The sequence below is a fragment of the Ambystoma mexicanum genome, chromosome 5p, assembly GCF_040938575.1.
Source record: "Ambystoma mexicanum isolate Mex_15411 chromosome 5p, UKY_AmexF1_1, whole genome shotgun sequence".
Taxonomy (NCBI): domain Eukaryota; kingdom Metazoa; phylum Chordata; class Amphibia; order Caudata; family Ambystomatidae; genus Ambystoma; species Ambystoma mexicanum.
Genome location: NC_090930.1, coordinates 348,813,237 through 348,830,661, shown reverse-complemented (window position 1 = coordinate 348,830,661; position 17,425 = coordinate 348,813,237).

Here is a 17,425-nt window from a genome sequence, read left to right as displayed (position 1 = left end):
TTTTGGGCAGGAGAGCTGAGAACGAAAGGTGGAGAGGGAAATGAGGGAAGAGCAACCACACACTAATAAACACTAATATGGAGGGGTAGGTGGACAAGGGAAAATGTTGCCCGTGTGTTATTTCTAAGTTAGGGGGCACTGTTTCTCATGCTCCTTGATTACAGCAGTGGTGGTGGCTCTTGGGGAGCAGGGATGGCATTAGCTGATGCGATTTTAAGATAAATAGCAGTTTTGCTAAAAGTATGTACTTTGTACTAGATTGTTAATGGATAATGAGTAGGAATAGGTGTTGGAGCTGTGCAAGGGAAATTTTGAAGTTGGAAGTTCCTAGATCAGTAGAAAATGCAGTTCCTAACTGTCCGCCAAGCAGAGCTCTTATGTTATGTTATATTATGTTACTTTGCATTTATATAGCGCCTTATGTACCATTGGTATGGTCTCAAGGTGCTGGTAGGTTGAACGCCCTCGGGAACCGAAGTTCACGTCAGTAGAGAGAATAGAGAGAGTCATAGAGGTGCGTGTGAGCACCAGATATGTGTGCAGCTGGTGTGGCATTCGTGTGATAGCTGCTTCTTAGCGGTAGGTGTGGTGGTTGAGAGATCAAGAGTATGTGTTCGTTCTGACTGGTTGCCATCCGGACCTGATTCTGGCTGCATTAGGCCTGAGGAGAACGCCTAGGCTGGAGGGTGTGTAACCAGCAGTGTTTAGTTAGGGTGATGGGGAGTATGAGGTAAATTATGGTATGAGAACAGCTATACCGAATGGTGTCATAGTATTGCTGTGATCTAGTTGAGTGGTGGTGTAAAGAAGAGAGTAATCGTGGAGATGTGATATGGTGGATTACCTTAGGTGCTTGAGATCAAGCCCACTCCAATAGCTCCATGTACTCCATCCATTCCATGTACTCCGTCTGTTCCATGCATTACGACAGTTTCATGCACTCCAATCCGTTCCATGCACTCCAAGCCGTTCCATGCACTCCAAGCTGTTCTATTCACTCCATTTTATGCACTCCAACCATTTTATGCACTCCAACCATTTTGTGCACTTCATATCGTTCCATGCATTCTATCATTTTTGTACAGTGTCCATTCCGTGCCCTCTATCTGTTCTGTGCATTCCATCCGTTGCATGAATTTTCTCAGTTTTATGTGCATTATCAGTTTGATCAGTTCTATGTGTTCCTTCTGATCAGTGCACTTTGTCCGATCTATGCATGTCATCCTTTCATCATCCGGGCTGCTCCTTTCATTCGTTCTACCCGCCTTATCCTTTCTCCATGCATCATCCATCCACATATGTCATCTTCACACGTTCCACCCACTTCTCCCGTTCCACCCACATCAACCGTTCCAACCACATCACCCGTTCCAACCACATCACCCATTCATCCACCTACTTCATCCGTTCTACCATTTCACGCATTTCGGCCACACACTTTTCATTTTACCTACTTCACCTGTTCCACCCACTTTCCCATTGCATCCACATTCTTCACCTGTTCCACCAACTTTACCCGTTCCATCCACATACTTCACCTGTTCCACCAACTTTACCCGTTCCATCCACATACTTCACCCGTTCCACCCAGTTCATCCGTTCCACCAAGTTCATTCGTTCCACCCAGTTCATCACTTCCACCCAGTTCATCCCTTCCACCCAGTTCATCCCTTCCACTCACATACTTCACCCGTTCCAACCCCATACTTCCTCTGTTCCAATCACATTTTTCACTTGATCCCTCCCCTTCACCCCTTCCATTCAGCATACTTGACCCATTTTGTCCACATACTTCACCCGTTCCTTCCACATACTTTACCCGTCTCGTCCATATACATCACCCGTTCTTCCAGATCGATCCTATGTTCCTACAACCCACTTTACCCATTTCTTCCACCTACTAAACCTGTTTCTTCCACCTACTACACCCGTTCCTTCCAACCACTTCACCCATGTGCTCCGCACTCTACACCCACTCCGCACCCGCACCATACCCTACATCCGCTCAACACCACCGCACCCTAAATTGGTTCACCACCACTGTTTTCTACATCTGCTCAGCACCCTTCATCCGCTCCACGCACTCATCCACTCCACGCACTCATCCACTCTACACACTCATCCACTCTAGACGCTTTGTCCACTCCATCGACTTTATCCGCTCCACTCACTTCATTCATTCATCCTGCATTATCGGTTTAGCCCATGTCACTTGTCGCACGCACTCGATCCGTTCTGTGCTCTCCATCTGTTCCATGCACTTCACCCGTCTCATGTACTCAAATCATCTATTCTGTTTGTTCCATTTATATCATGCACTCTTACATTCCATGCCATCTGTCTGTGCACTCATCCATCTCCTGTATTCATCTTTCCATCCTCTACACTTTATTCCTTTCATCCATTATGTTCCTTTCATCCATTGCAATCATTTCATCAATTTCATTAATTTCAACCGCTTTACTTCTTTCTATCATAAAATGTATTCTTTTTATCCACTTCACTGCTTTGATCCACTTTACTCATTCTATTCTGTTTGTCCTTTTTAGTTTACATTAGAGGTTATTAGTTTTCAATTTCTCGCTTGGATCTTGATGTTGTATGGTTATTTGTTTTATTGTTATTTATGATCTAGTAGTTTGGGTTAGTTGAATTGCTGTTATCCATTGTATTCCCCTCGTCTACATTGATCCTCTTGCCCATTACATTTATTTCGTCAATTTCATTAATTTCAGCCACTTTACTGCTCTCGTACAACTTATTCTTTTGATCCACCTCGCAGGTTTGATCCTTTTTACTCATTCTATTTTGTTTGTCCTTTTTAGCTAACCTTAGATGTTATTCGTTTTTGATTTCTCACTCGGATCATGATGCTGCATCATTATTTATGATCTAGTATTTGGGCAAAAGTCATTGAGATGCTGTTATCCAGTTTGAGTTAGCTTGAGTTTGGGGTCGGTTTTATGGGAAGAGCCAGGTTTTCAGTATTTTACGGAAAGACATGAGGTCTTCAGTGAGTCGGATGTGGGGTGGGAGTGCGTTCCACAGCATGGGGGCCAAGGCTGAGAATGATGATCCGACTAACCTGACTGAGTTTGTTTTTGGTATGACTCGGAGGCCGGCTGAGCTTGATCTTAGAGTATGTGCGGGGTGATAGGGTTTTAGTTTGTATTGAAGATTGAGGTCCGGTTTTATGCAGTGCTCGGTGAGAAATGCATATGGTTTTGAAGGTCACCCTTCGGGCAACCGGAAGACAGTGCAGAGTTTTGAGGGCTGGGGAGATGTTGTCTCTAGGGCCAGGCGCTAGTAGCAGTTTGGCTGCAGCGTTTTGTGCTCTTTGTAGTTTAGTCAGTTGGTATGCGTGGACTCCGAGGTAGAGGGGGTTAGCGTAGTCCAGTCTTGATATAATAATTGATTGGACCACGGAGAGTCTGTTGGGAAAGGAGAGGTATGGAAAAATGTGCCTAAGAGTTTTAAGGTGGTAGTGGCAGGACTTTGAAACGTTGTTGACTTGGCGCAAGAGTGTTAGGTCAGAGTCTAGGGTGCATCCAAGGTTTTTTACTGAATTAGAGGGTGTCAGTGAGTTGCCCATGGCATATTGCCAGGGTATCGGGTGTGGAAGAAGTTTGGTGTTGCCACATACCATGATTTTGGTTTTGGAGGGGTTTAGCAAGAGGTGGTTTATGGTCATCTAGAGCTCTATGTCGAGGAGGCTGAAAGCGAGGTCAGGTCGGCAGTTGGGTTTTGAGTTCAGGAGTTTTAGAATTAGTTGAGTGTCATCAGCGTAGATTTAGCACAGGATGTTGTGTGAATGAATTATTCGTGGGAGGGTGGCCATGTAGAGGTTGAACAGGAGGGCTGATAGGCATGCTCCTTGTGGAACTCCTGTGTCGACTGGTCAGGCTTGGGAGGAATAGGTGGAGAGTAGGGTTATTTGGTTCCTATTATTGAGGAAGGATGCTATCCATTTGAGAGCGGTTCCACAAATTCCTAGGGAGTGGAGGCGGTCAAGGAGGATTGAGTGGTTGATTGTGTCGAAGGCGGCGGATAGGTCAAGAAGGATTAATGCAGCGCATCCCGCAGAATATGCCATGTTTTTAAGGTCATCCCAGATTGAGGTTAGGATGGTTCTGGTTCCGTGTCGGGCTCTGAAGCCTGATTGAGCGGGGTCTAGGAGATTGTTGGCTTCGACAAAGGCATTTAGTTGGGAGCAGGCAGTTTGGTCAATGAGTTTGGCAAGGAACCTGGTGTTTCAGATGGGGCGGTAGTTCTTGGGCTCGAGAGGGTCGAGGGAAGGTTTTTTTTATTAGATGTTTGACATGAACCATTTTGAATGTGTCAGGAAAAATTCCAGTGGAAAGGGAGTCATTTATGATGGTTCTTGCGTGTTCACCTGCGCAGGTAGATGCAAACATTTCTTTGAGGGCTGTGGCCGCGCAAGGGTGCAGCAGAGAGCCGGATGGTTCGCGGGCAGAGAGAAGTTTGAGAAATTGGTCAGCTGATATTGGACTAAAGGAGTCGAACATTGGTTAGGTAGTGGTCGCAGGCAGTGGGTTGGCCGGTATGGAGGCTGGGTTGCCTGGTCGGGGTAAGAGAGCTAGTTTGTTGGTTAGAGTATTTGTTCTTTCGAGAGCTGTGGTGTAAAAGTGGAGAGAGAGTGAGTCGCACAGCGATTGTGAGGAAGTCGGGATGGTGGTGGTGCATGAAGGTTTGGTGAATTCGGTGATGATTTTGCAACAGGATCATGAAGGGAGTTGTGAAAACCAGAACATCCTCGAGAGCCACAGATGGATCACCGCTTTGGCATGATTGTAGCCTACAAAATTGAGCACATTTCTTGAACCAGTCACACAGTCTGCTCAGGAGCGGGTCACTAAAAACTCACTGACCTATGAGATTCTTTAAAAACATCCTGCAAGCTGCTTGGTTTAATTTTCACCCATTTTGGAAGCTCAGGGACCTGGCATGCCCTTCAACTGCATCCACTAACTTGTTTTCCAGAACTTGCCAAATATGCAAAATGACTGCTCCGGGAAATACAAAACTGCCTGCTGCACAACTGCTTCTTGGACCCAGAGTACAGCTCTCCCTAACTCTACGGCGTCACTGGTGATGCCTTTCAATAGCTGGATCTTAATCTAGGAGTAGTCTTTCATGCAAATGATTTTTGACAAGTCCATGGAATTCGTCCCATCTCAAGGGGAGTCACCCACTTTGTGACTAGGGAGGCCAGTCCGTTAAGCGATACCTTCCGTAAGGGACAGGTAATCAGGGGGTCCAACTTTGAGGACAAGTAATGCCAAAGTAAAGATTCCATCGCACCTCCCTTTACTTCTAAAGCTTCAATGGTTGTTGGTTACATGGGGGTCAGGGGGGAGGTGTTGAACAAAATATTATACAGCCCCCTCCCCCTTTAAGGTGTATGCCTTGTTATCTGACCTGTATTTGTTGCTGCAATCTTGTGAACGGAAGTAACAATGGCATTTTTCTCCTCCTCACATCTGGGTAACGGAAAACAGGCCTGTGCATCCACGCAGAAGAGGGAGCCCCTCCCTCACAGAAAGAAGCAGAACGAACCAGGAAACAGCAGGGAGATGTCCAACTGAAGCCACCAAAAAGACAATGCAGACTGACACCAGGTCTCGGGTGCAGAACTGCATCCGAGACCTCGCCGCTGGAAGAGTATGCAACCTCATAATAAAAAGTCAGGTGGTGAGGCCAGGGCATTGCCTTCATCGAGTCATAAGACCAAATATCCCACAAAGTGGTGAAGAAACCGAGAAAGGTAAGACTGAACAAGCACAAGTCTACACAGTGCTGCAAAGCCAAATACCCCACGAAGGGGCAAAGATGTAGAGAAGTGTTGAAAGCTATTAGCCAACACTGGACTAAGTACCTGAATAACCCAGGAGGGGGGTTAAGAAAAACAATCTATCTAAAAAGGGGATGAACAGCCCGTAGTCCACGCGGGACTGAGGATGGGTATACCCCAGAAGGGGGTGAGCAAAACAACCGTCACAGTAGGGCTGAAAAGGCATGCAGTTCACCCGGGGCTGAGAAAACAGTTACCCCCGTGAGGAGATAAGTGAAAGTACAAAACAATCAGTGTGAAGTATAAGTGACCCGGAAAGAGACTGCGCCTAATTCTTGCAAAAAATATTTTTATTTCTCAGAAAAATTGCCCTTAAAGTTGATGACACATGTTTCGGTCCTCCAAGGACCTTTTTCAAATCAGGGCTATTGATTAATCTTATAGTCATGTAAGATGCCACTGTCACATAATGTAAAAAATGAGCTTCCATATGTCAAGGGGGTAAATCCCTGCTGTTCAGAATAAGCGTGTATGATCGCAAAGTTGCTACAAGTCTCGAGGGGGCCCCCTCGAGACTTGTAGCAACTTTGCGATCATATGCGCTTATTTTGCAGGGATTTACCCCCTTGACATATGGAAGCTCATTTTTCTGAGAAATAAAAATACTTTTTGCAAGAATTAGGCGCAGTCTCTTTCCGGGTCACTTATACTTCACACTATTTTGCAAGGGGTCTTGTACTTGGCTAAACCCCAGACCTGGTGAGACGCGACTCTAAGGACTTATGTACTGATGTACCAACTATTTTCATTAATTTCTTCACCACCATAAGATGTCGCCAGTTTAGACCAAACCTGCTAAGCCAAGGGTTTTTGAAGTACAAAACAATCAGGGCTGGCCAAACCCATAGCCTATCTGAAGCTAAGAAGGTGAACAATTCAGAGAATAAACCGTGAACCTTGTTACCAATTAGATTGCTCAGGAGACTGAGCAAAGCAAGGACTATTTTGAAAATGTTTCTTTTGAAAACGGCTGTAATCTTTGCTTTGGGAACTCTTGACGCTTGGCCAAGAGCTGAAAAATGCCACAAGTCTTTGGGTAGGGGTCACATTAACAGCAAGCACTTAATTTAAGCAAAAGGGGTATGTAGCCGACCCTAGGCTCAAGCTTACATTTCCTTCTCGTTTTCTTTGTATAGTATGTGAGGAATCTAGCAAAATTTTCACTGATTCCCGAGATGGATGCTTCTCTTATGTGGCCAGGGAAAGGCAGAAGCTACCGGACTCTTACCCTGGGGTTGGCCATCTGTGGCAGGGTCATATAGGGGAGAACAAACTCCAGAGAAGCAGGAAAACACAATCAGAATAAACCGCCAGTTGTTATTCTTAACAACACCCATGTGCCTTTGCAGCATGCATGTATGGCTTACTTTGACGCAGATAAAGAATTGCCAAGTTTTCTTTACCAACAACCTCATTTACACTACTCCTTTTTAGTATTGAAACAAGAAGGTGGGGTGCAACAATGAGTATGACCAGAAGCAGTAGTCTTTGGAAAGTTTTTACTAATGCTGGGAAGTTTAAAACGGAGAGCTGAATAGGATACAAGTGAGAGGCAGAGACTGCAGCTTGTGCAGGCACTGGTTGAAACGCCAGAAGGGAGCATACTGTGGAAGGCAGCACAGAGACTGACGAGAGCGGCATGCAGAGAGATCAGGTCAAGGGAAGCTCACTGCTTTATTGCTATAGGCAGCTGGACCCGCCAGAAGCAAAGGAAGATGTGAGCTGTTTGGCTCCCGCTTTGGGATGCATCCTCAGTGAACAGAAGAAGACAAAATAAGGAAGCAAGGAACGCCATAGCTGCCCGATATGAGCTAGTGGGTTACAAGATCGCTTGAGACAGAGTGTCACACATTAACAGAGCAAGAACACCCAATTGAAGTAATTGGAGGAACTGATACAAATACGAGAAATGTTAAGAAAGCGTTGGTGACCCAATACTGTAAAAAGCATTATTTCTTGGATGAGAGAAAGAGAGGAGAACGGAAAAGCTCTGGCAAGAGAGTGAACCAGGTAAACCGTGAGTCTGGGATACTCACCCATAAAAGGATATAAAGCCCTGGGCAGGAAAGTAAACCAGGCACTGTGCGAGTCTGGGACCTGCACCTAAGAAACAGAACTGTAATATCCTAGGAGAGTAAACCAAGAGAGAGTAGAAAAGTAAACCTGAAAACATGGTACAGTAAGAACAAATACTAAAGGAAAGACCCATAACCCTTTTAAATATCTGTGATAAAGTAACAATACCCTGGCAGGAGACACACCAGGGATATAGAGGAATAGTCAAAGCAAAAGGGAAAAAACCATACACCCTTAAGGTTAATTGAGATACAGAGTGGGATAGACTGAATATTCAAGAAAACTGTATTTAAAAGGAGAATGAAGGGAAGACTGTTCCTCCATGACCTGTGATAAAGTGACATTCAAACTACCAGAAGAAATCTAGGGGGTGGGAAAAACCTCTTTCCTGACAGACCATTTATTGAAATCCCCTTGTAGATGGGGTGGGTGTAAGGTACAGTTGATACGCATGTGCAAGCTCACAATAGAATGTACACAGTATATTGTCGACCATTTATCAAAAGGTGCACATCAAAGAACACAGTTAAGTACTGATTTAAAAAAAACGCAACAAAAACTAAAGTGGGTCCTAAGCAGCAAAGAACAGTTGAAAACATGTAATGAAGCATTCTTTGAAGGGCGGCAACCATTTTAGCTTTGAGTTTGTTCACATAATGAAGGAGACCAAGTCAATACGCAGCGCCTGGTCCTAGGGCAAAACTCAAGTCACCAACGTTGTAAGGGAAATGCATCAGAGGTAGGATTGAAGGAGATGGTGATGGGTGACCCCACCAGAGATCTAGTAAAGATTCAAAGAAGAGGCCCAGAGGAGAAGGTTGCAGCTGGCTCAGAGATTAGGAAGCAGACTGCCACAGTTGTGGTTTCCTGCAAAAAGATCTGCAGGGCAGCCTCTAGGCGTTGGACAATGTAACCAACAACGGATTATGATTCAGAAGACACACCCAGACCTGCAAAACCCACTCCCGAGAATAGGCGGCGGCAGTACATTGAAGTCCAGAGGCTCAGGAGGCTGAGGCAAGTTCCAATGTCGGTTTTTATTTGGTTCTGGGCAGCAGGACACCTGTGATGGAAGGATGGACCAAGGGTGCCAACGCAGCCATGAGGCAACTAGTTGGTGGCCGAAGACTAGCAAGACAACACAAGACTGACCCTAAAGATCTAGTCAGAGGATGCTGTTGTCTGGGCACTAAGATGCAGGATGTTGCATTGGACAGCAAACTCTAGGACTGACGACTCAATGGATGAGCAAGCACTTTCCAATGGTAAAAATAACGCTGTTGAGTCTGGCTATGAAACTGTGTTGCCGATTCTACGGCGGGGATTCAAACAGCCAAGATCTTTAGGGGATTGCACAACTGCAGCAGAGAATACCCGGCTATGCTTACCAGATAAAGGAGATGGAAAGACCACTTTGCCTTGCAGCAGAATCACTATTCCAGCAACAGCCTTCAGCATGATTCTCTGCCTCTTTGTGCAGAGCAGCTCCAGGTAGTCCACTGAAAATGTCTCTGGATCCAACACTCACAAGGATGATCAGGACACCAGCCCTCAAATCAAATCACATGCACCAAGCAAAGTTTGAAAAATCAACTTGATTAAATTTTGCAATGTCAGTGGGTTATAGTGAATTGGGGCTGTTAACTGTATTCAGTGTCTTCACAAGTCAGTTGTGCTGCTTGCACCAAATTATTTTATTAAGTCAATGCGACAATGCCAGATGGAAAGCGGTCATTTGCATTAAAAAGGAGCTGTTCAATTGTAATCCAGCTGTGAAGATGCTGGGTATACACAGGCAGTGCCCCTGGATGACGTTGCAAGGATGCTGGGCATGTTGCTGAACTCAAGGAGATTGTGTCACAATTGTGGGCAGCAATTGTGTAGCGAAGAGCACTGCCTTGGCGGAAACTGCAGTAGGGGCACAGCAGTTCAAGAGCAGGTAAGATGCTTCCCAAGTCATAGGTCTTGGACACCATCTACTGTCAGTCTGTTGTAGGGATGTTTGGGGTCAAAGACACTAGATAAGCAGGTTATGGTGTTACAAGTACTATTCACAGAAGTGGCGTTTCGACTGTAGTGGGGACACTTATGCAGGGTGAAGTACGAGTATGCACACAATCATAGTTTAGGATAATCGGGTGTCCAATCAGATTCCAGGGGTAGCATGTGCCAACCCTGGCCGCTCTCTGGACACACCTAGGATTCACAGCCAACCTGGAACCCTGAGGTCAGTAACTTTAATGTTCCCATCCGTCTCAGTGTTTGCGTGTCTCGGTGTCTGCGCGTCTCTTTTCTCCAAGGATGAGGTCTGGAAAGTGTGCTACTAGCAATATTTTGCAGTCAGATTGAAGCGTGCAGGAGTAGACACTTTTAGTCGAGTCCTTCCAGTTGCTATGGGAGAAGCCTTTTTGTTATAAAAATGTTAATGGTAGGAGTGGGGTGTGGGGGTGCTGGGAGGTAGATGCATTATTTAAACATTTGTCTGCCACCCAATTAGGGATGATTGCCACATTCAATTCTTTCTGCGCAAGCCAATAATGTACATTTAGTATGGTTCCCTAGAATATACCTGCAGGGTGATACATCTGATTATTGCTAAACTGAGCTCGAAACCTGAAGTTCCAGTATGGCCATGAGATACTAGTTTCCATGCTTACAAGGAAAATGATATTGTCAAATCGAGGTTGTGCAACCCATCTCAGATGTCATCACTTCCTAGGAGTTCAGGGAGGTGGGGCCGCTACCCATTGGTGCCCCTGAGGGCCCCTGAGGGTGGTACTCAGTAGGTGGATCTCATGGGGAGGGAAGCCCCCTGTGGGGTTAGTGTCTACCTGGGGAGAACATGGTATCTCTGTAGCTCACCTTAACTCAACCCACCTTCCTCACCAATCCCCTACAACATCGTGCCTAGTGTTCCTATACATTCCCTTAAAACCAGAAAGTAGGAAGAACTGGGACGAAGAAGAGTGTGGTCTCCTCAAGGGACCTATATCCAATAGGTACTGAGACAAGGAAGAGAAACTGACTCACTGAGTCCTCAAGATCTGTACTGAGACGATGGAGAAGTGCAGAAGCTTAAAGAGCACCTCTATAAACCATACAGAGCAGTCTAGTCTTTATAGACTTTCTTTGGCCAAGATGCAGCTGAAATAGAAGGGGGACATTCAAACAGATCCTCCCTGGAGGAACAAGTAGTTGCGTAGCCCAGTGTCAGGAGCCAAACAAAGCAATCAAGGATGGGACACATTCCCGTTGGCAGAGTCAGTCCAAAGAGCACCGCCGTGGTCGGGCCGTGTCTGGAAACAGGACGATAAAGCGCCAGCTGAGCGAGAGAGCTGGAGGGAAGAGTTTGGACAGAGGAGGAGGTATTCGAATGAGGGTGAGAGACCAAGTAGCAGCCGGCAGCGACCAGTGATCAACCAAAGGAGGGTTGGGAAAACCTGAGGGACTATACCGCAGTGAGAGACGTCTGGGGCCTGCATCCAATAAAGAGGGGCATCCAGAGTAGTCATCTTCGTGGCAGCCCCTGGTAGTCCAGTGCTGCCTAGATCATGAGCGAGAGAAAGAAACCAAAGGGGGCTAGGATCCGAGAAAAAACATACCTGGCAGGATAGTGAACCGCGTACTATTGAGAATCAAAGAAATTGGGATCCACGCCCAATAATGAACATCCTCCAAAAGCATCATCATAGTCACAGTAACTGGCAGGATAGTGAATCGGACGGGTTCTCCAACACGTCATCAAGCCGCGCGCCAGCGTATGGTCATGTGGCTCTGTCCGGAAGGTCTGCTATGAAGTCAGATGTTTGTAGATGTCTACGGGTGCAAAACTAGTTGAAATAGTTGCAAGAAGTGTATACAAGTGTTAAAAATTATTCCAGATGGTGGGAAATGGGTGAGTTTTAAGGTGAAACTTTGGAAATTGGACACAAATATTGCTATATTGGGTAAGTATGATATTAGTAAGTTGTAGGAAAATAGCATGCACTGGTAAAAACCTATGAAATTCAATGAAAAACCTTTGTTAAAGGGATGTTATGGTTAAGTTGCACTAATAAAAACCTATGAAATTCACTGAAAAAGCTTTGTTAAACGGACGTTATGGTTCCAAGTAAAAACGAAAAACCCCTGAATTTCGCGAGTTATGGTAAGCTAAGCAACCATAACTCGCGTCACCACCGTGCGCTGCTAAGACTAACACCCAGGACATCACTGATGACATCACATATCTGGGCCACTTGTTTTTGTTCCTTGATATATGTAGGCCAGGTGATTTTGTTCACTGGCAGTCAGAATAATAACATTTAAAAAGGTGCTATATATCTAGATGTGCTATATATCTAGATGTTAACCTTGTCATATGTTCTTTAAGTACTTTCCTTAGGGTTTGGTCTCAGCTCAGTATATGACAGTTTGAAGTAGAAGTTAGTAATTAATTTGTATGTGTGGCTACAAGGGCACAATATTATTGCAGCCGAGATGTATCAACTCGAACAGCTCCTGATCCAATACTCCTCCTCGTTGAGCCCAGCTGACCCGAGCACCCCACGCTGGCACCACACCACGTGGATCTCGGAGTACCGCCCTTATACCATACATAGTAGCTAGTCTTCACCGCCCAATCCCCACGTCTATGTGCCCCCTATAGCTTACCTATAGCTTACCTCACCAACAATGTTATTTTGTAATAAAAATGAATGTCTTTCTATTGTCCAGCAAAGCGCTCTCGGAGCTTGCAGAGTTCCCTATATTGATCTGGATAAAACATTTAATAACTTCACCCCCCACTTGGTCTTGGTCCATTATTGACTCTCATTGTGGAGTTTTAAATGCCTTTTTTTGGAGATGCTCACTTTCAAGTGGTGACCCCTTAGACATAATTTGTCTTTTCGTTCCCTTTGACACAAGAGGTCCCCGGCCACAGCGGAGACGCACAGTGCGCCCCCTCAGGAGAGCTGCCTGCCCACGGCAACCGGTATGCTTAGAGATGCGCACGCAGTAGGGCGAGAGGGTACAGGTCCCACTTCACAAAACCCATAATACCGCTCGCCGGAGCGGGGGGCGGCCATTGAGCGTGGGGCAGCGCCGCCTGGATGGACCGGGTCCAGAGGGTTTCGAATCAAGACAGACACGCGAGTATGATGTGCGAGCGATATTAAAAGGAGCCGGATATAGATACAATTTTATGAGTTTGAGTTAAGTTAAAGGGGCTCTTGAGGGTAAAACTGGTGGTAGTTCAATCTTTTGCATATGGCCATTAGAATAACTTAAGGCGATTACAAGGTGAAAAGGGAAGACGGGAACCTAGCTCTGCAAGGGGGTAGAAGCTGGCAGCGCATAGTGCTATCTTGACTAATACTGGGAATAAGTGGAGACCCCTAGCGTTACTGCGATTCGAATTGGGTTTAACATCGATGCATTCTCAAGCATTATGGAAACAATGTGCCTTACTGTGAAAATTATTGGAAGGGTTGGAGAAGCCATCTCTTCTGAATGTCCTAGCTCAAAATGTGTTCTCTTCCAATGATGGTCTATCGAGAAAGTGGCGGCGCCATACCCTAAATGCAATAGCCGATGCTGCAGTAACAATTGAGCTTCTACTAACCAACCCAGATCGTGCGAAAAGAAAAATCTATGAATATGATTGGGTTCGTAATATGGCATTGTGTTCTAAACTTAAGGACTTTAACTCCTGTGCATTTGGCTCCAAAAGGTACGGTGTGACAGCTGCATATCTATTAAAATTTCCATCTCAGGTATATTGTCGAAAAATATTAAGATTCATACTGAACCAGTATGAAACGAGAGACATCTTGTGCAGAAGGCGATTAATATCAAGAGAGCAAAATTATTGTCGTTTCTGCTTAACCAGGGAACAGAGGGAAACTCTACAACATCTATTAATCGAGTGCACTGCATTAGATGACATAAGGGCGAAATGCTTTGGAAAGAAACTTACTGTACAGAATCATGTTGACAATGATCAAATATGGAACATGCTGTTCTCCAATCCGAGATTAACTGTTCAGATTGCAATTGTGCAATTTTTAGATATAGTATTACCTGGAACTTGAAAGTGTATAGTAGGAGCAATGTTCTCCCATTGTGTATGAACAATAGAATTACTAGTTTATTATGAATTTTAAGATCATTCTGATGGATATTATTTTTGCAGTTTGTTGATGTGTTGTATTAAGTTGGTGTATAAGTATATATTGTATTTATGAAGATCTATTATTTGAAAAGTTGGTTTACCAACTGTATCAAATTAATAATAAAAATAAAGTGAAACATAGAAAATATTAGTAAGAGTCTCATATGAAGAGAAGACTTGGAGTACAATTTAGAAACACTTTTATTCTTTTCCATCTTTTCTAAAAAACTTTATGGGGAGATAATGCGACAATTTAAGGGTTAAAATGTGTAACTGTTTGAAGTAAAAGGGAATCATTGGATGAAGAATAGTGTAGAAAAAGAAAGGGAGGTATATGTTATATGTTGTCTGTAAAACGTTTGTCAAACCAATGTCATATATTGAACATGTTATGTTTATTTTGTGATAACAATGTTTGGAGAATTGATAAAATGACTGTGTAATGTTTCAATGAAAATTGGTCATTGTAAGTGTGACCCTCCAAAATTTGGTACGCAGGGTATGCAAAAGTGGTATATTAGCAGTAGAATATCGCCATTACCAACAGTGTGTACATAACGCCCACTGAGAAAAAGATGTTTCTATAGGGGGGTGGGGAACGGATGAGTAACTTGGGGGCGAAAACACCTCTGGCCCTTATTTGCCAAAATTTACTAGGCCATGCAGAACGTAAAACAAAATACCATGACCAATGGGTCATGGAACTAAAAGGGGAAGGACTACCACAGGTATAGCCCCAAGGAGGATCCTTTGCTAAAAGTGTGCTAGACATGGTGGCCACATGCTTATTTGTGAAATATAAGGGAAAACAATTGCAGAATAGAAGAGAAATATTAGACTTGTGGAGGTTGTTTGAAGAAGTGCCTCAAATTAAAAGAAAGGAACAAACAAAGGAACAGATTGCATCTCCCCTGGCAACAAAAGTTAGTGAAAGAGAGGGTGGAGGGACAGAAGGGTCAGTAGAAGTAGCACAAATATATCCCCTTTTGAATAAACTAGTGCCCGCTGAAGGGTACAGTGATCCAGTGTATGTGTCAAAACCCACCCCCAGTTGTACCACGACCCACCACACCCCCACCATATGAATGCCCAAGAACAAGTGGACAGGTGAGTACCCCGGCAATTGACATCGAAAAATTCATAGAAGATTTAGACTCCAGACTATCAATGGTCCAAAACAAACTGTCTAGAATAAGAGATAAATGTGAACAAAGCGGATCAGGGAGTTCTAGGATTGAGCAAACACAGAGGATGCAGACACCCGACAGGTCTATAGAAGAAGGGTGGAAAAAGGGGGATATACTATTCAGAATACAGGATGAGCCAACCCGAATAATAGAGCTAGAACAACACACGCCTGTGGGAGAGACAGTGGAAGAAGGTAGACCCCAGGGGGGTGGAAGAGTTATGGTGTGACATAGAGGAAGATGAGCTTGAAGGAAGAAGGATAGGATTCGCAGTGGGAGGGGCACCAGTGAGGTTAGATGAAACTCCTCTGGGAAGGGCAATGGAGGAAGAATGGAATGGAAGACTAAGAAGCAGAGTGGGGAGAATGGCAGTACTGGGAAAGAAAGGGTCAAAGGTGAGTACCGGGAAGGGAGCAAAAGGGAGGTTACACCTGGCCTTGATACACAGAGGAGGAGGGAGGACAAATTATATACCCTGGGCACAGATGGATAAGGCCAACTTGTTGAAATTTTTGCCCCGCTGTGAGGAGGGGCAAGTAAATGGATATATGCATTTGAAAATCACAAAGAAGGGGTTCGCTTGGCGGTGGGTGATGTTAAAAGTTTGCTAGTATCCGCAGTGGGTGATCAAGCTGATCGAGTTTGGGTGAAAGCCGAATTCCCAGGAATAACATTAGATTGCGATAGACATGATGGTGTTTCTTCAACACAGTGAGAGCAAGAATTTGGGATGCATTAAGAGACACCTTCCAAGACACGACAGATTTACAGTCAGTAATAAAGTGCACAATGAATGAGGGGGAAGATGCAATGGCTTTCATTTTACGGGGGCGACGAGATGTGGAGAGCAGAAAAAAAAACGGCCTGGGATCAGTCAACATCTTTGTTTTATTTCATAATAAAAAGAGGGCTCCCAAAAGAAGTTCAGAAAGCACTTGACAAAATAGCTGGAATTAAAGCCAAAGGCTGGCCCGAGCTACAAAGCATCATAGTACACCACTGCAAAAGGATCAAAGAAAGGGAGAAGGAGATAGATCAGGGAAGGTTGGCAGACGAGGCATAATTAATACAGACAAAACTGGTGAAGGTCACATCAGCTGTAGCTGCACTCCCCACAGATAGAGAACCAGAGGAGGAAGAGGGGTCAGTAGCAATACAAGGTAGAATGGCAGCTAATTGGGTGGGAAATGGACAGGAACAGTGGAACGGGCAGGAGCAGTACGGAGGGCCGCAGTGGCAAGCGCCCATGTAGGAAGAGGTGGGTACAAAGGGCAAAGAGGTGGTGGTCCAGGGTACGGGGGGTATGGTGGGTACGTAGGTCCAGGTCCACGGGGAGGACAATGAATTGTTGGAATTGCGGCAGATGGAGACATTTCTCAAGGGAGTGTAGAAGCAGACCCATGACTACTTATCAAAATGAACAGCAGTATGGCCACCCCGACCCAGGAAGCCCATATGGGCTGCCAATGGGTGGTGGAGAGGGAGGAGGACAGCAAGATCAAAGATGCACAGACGAGCACAGGATACAACCACGCAATGCTCAGCAGCGCCCACAATGCTGCGAGCACATGGTGCACGTACAGGGCAACCCTTTCGTTACAATGGCAAACGGTGCCCCTGCACCCTTTGATGGAATGGCTGTGGTATCAGGAAATGTTTTGGACAATGGGGGAACAACAAGACACCCAGCATAGGACAGCCCACAGAGAGCGCTTGCATGTCCAGTACTATTAGTGACTCTCGATGCAGCAGAGGAACCATTGGTGGGGGCAGAGATAGGGAACAAACAATTTATTTTTATGGTAGATTCGGGAGCTGAAAAATCATGCCTACGAGAAGGCAGATTTCCACTATCTAATCGTAAATTGGAGACACAGGGGTTCTCTGGGGCGGTGGTCGAAGTTCCTTACACAGAAGATTTGGATGTAACACTAGTGGGGAAAACAGTACGAGCACCCTTACTGTACTATGAAGAATCTCTGATTTACTTGCTGGGGAGGGAACTCCTCAGCAAGCTCAATATGACCATTTCATTCACAGAGAGAGGGATAGTTTGCTCGACCCCGGGGATCTGCCCATTGCGAGTGATGTTGGTAGTACACACACAAGCCACAGCACCGGAGGTACACGGAATAC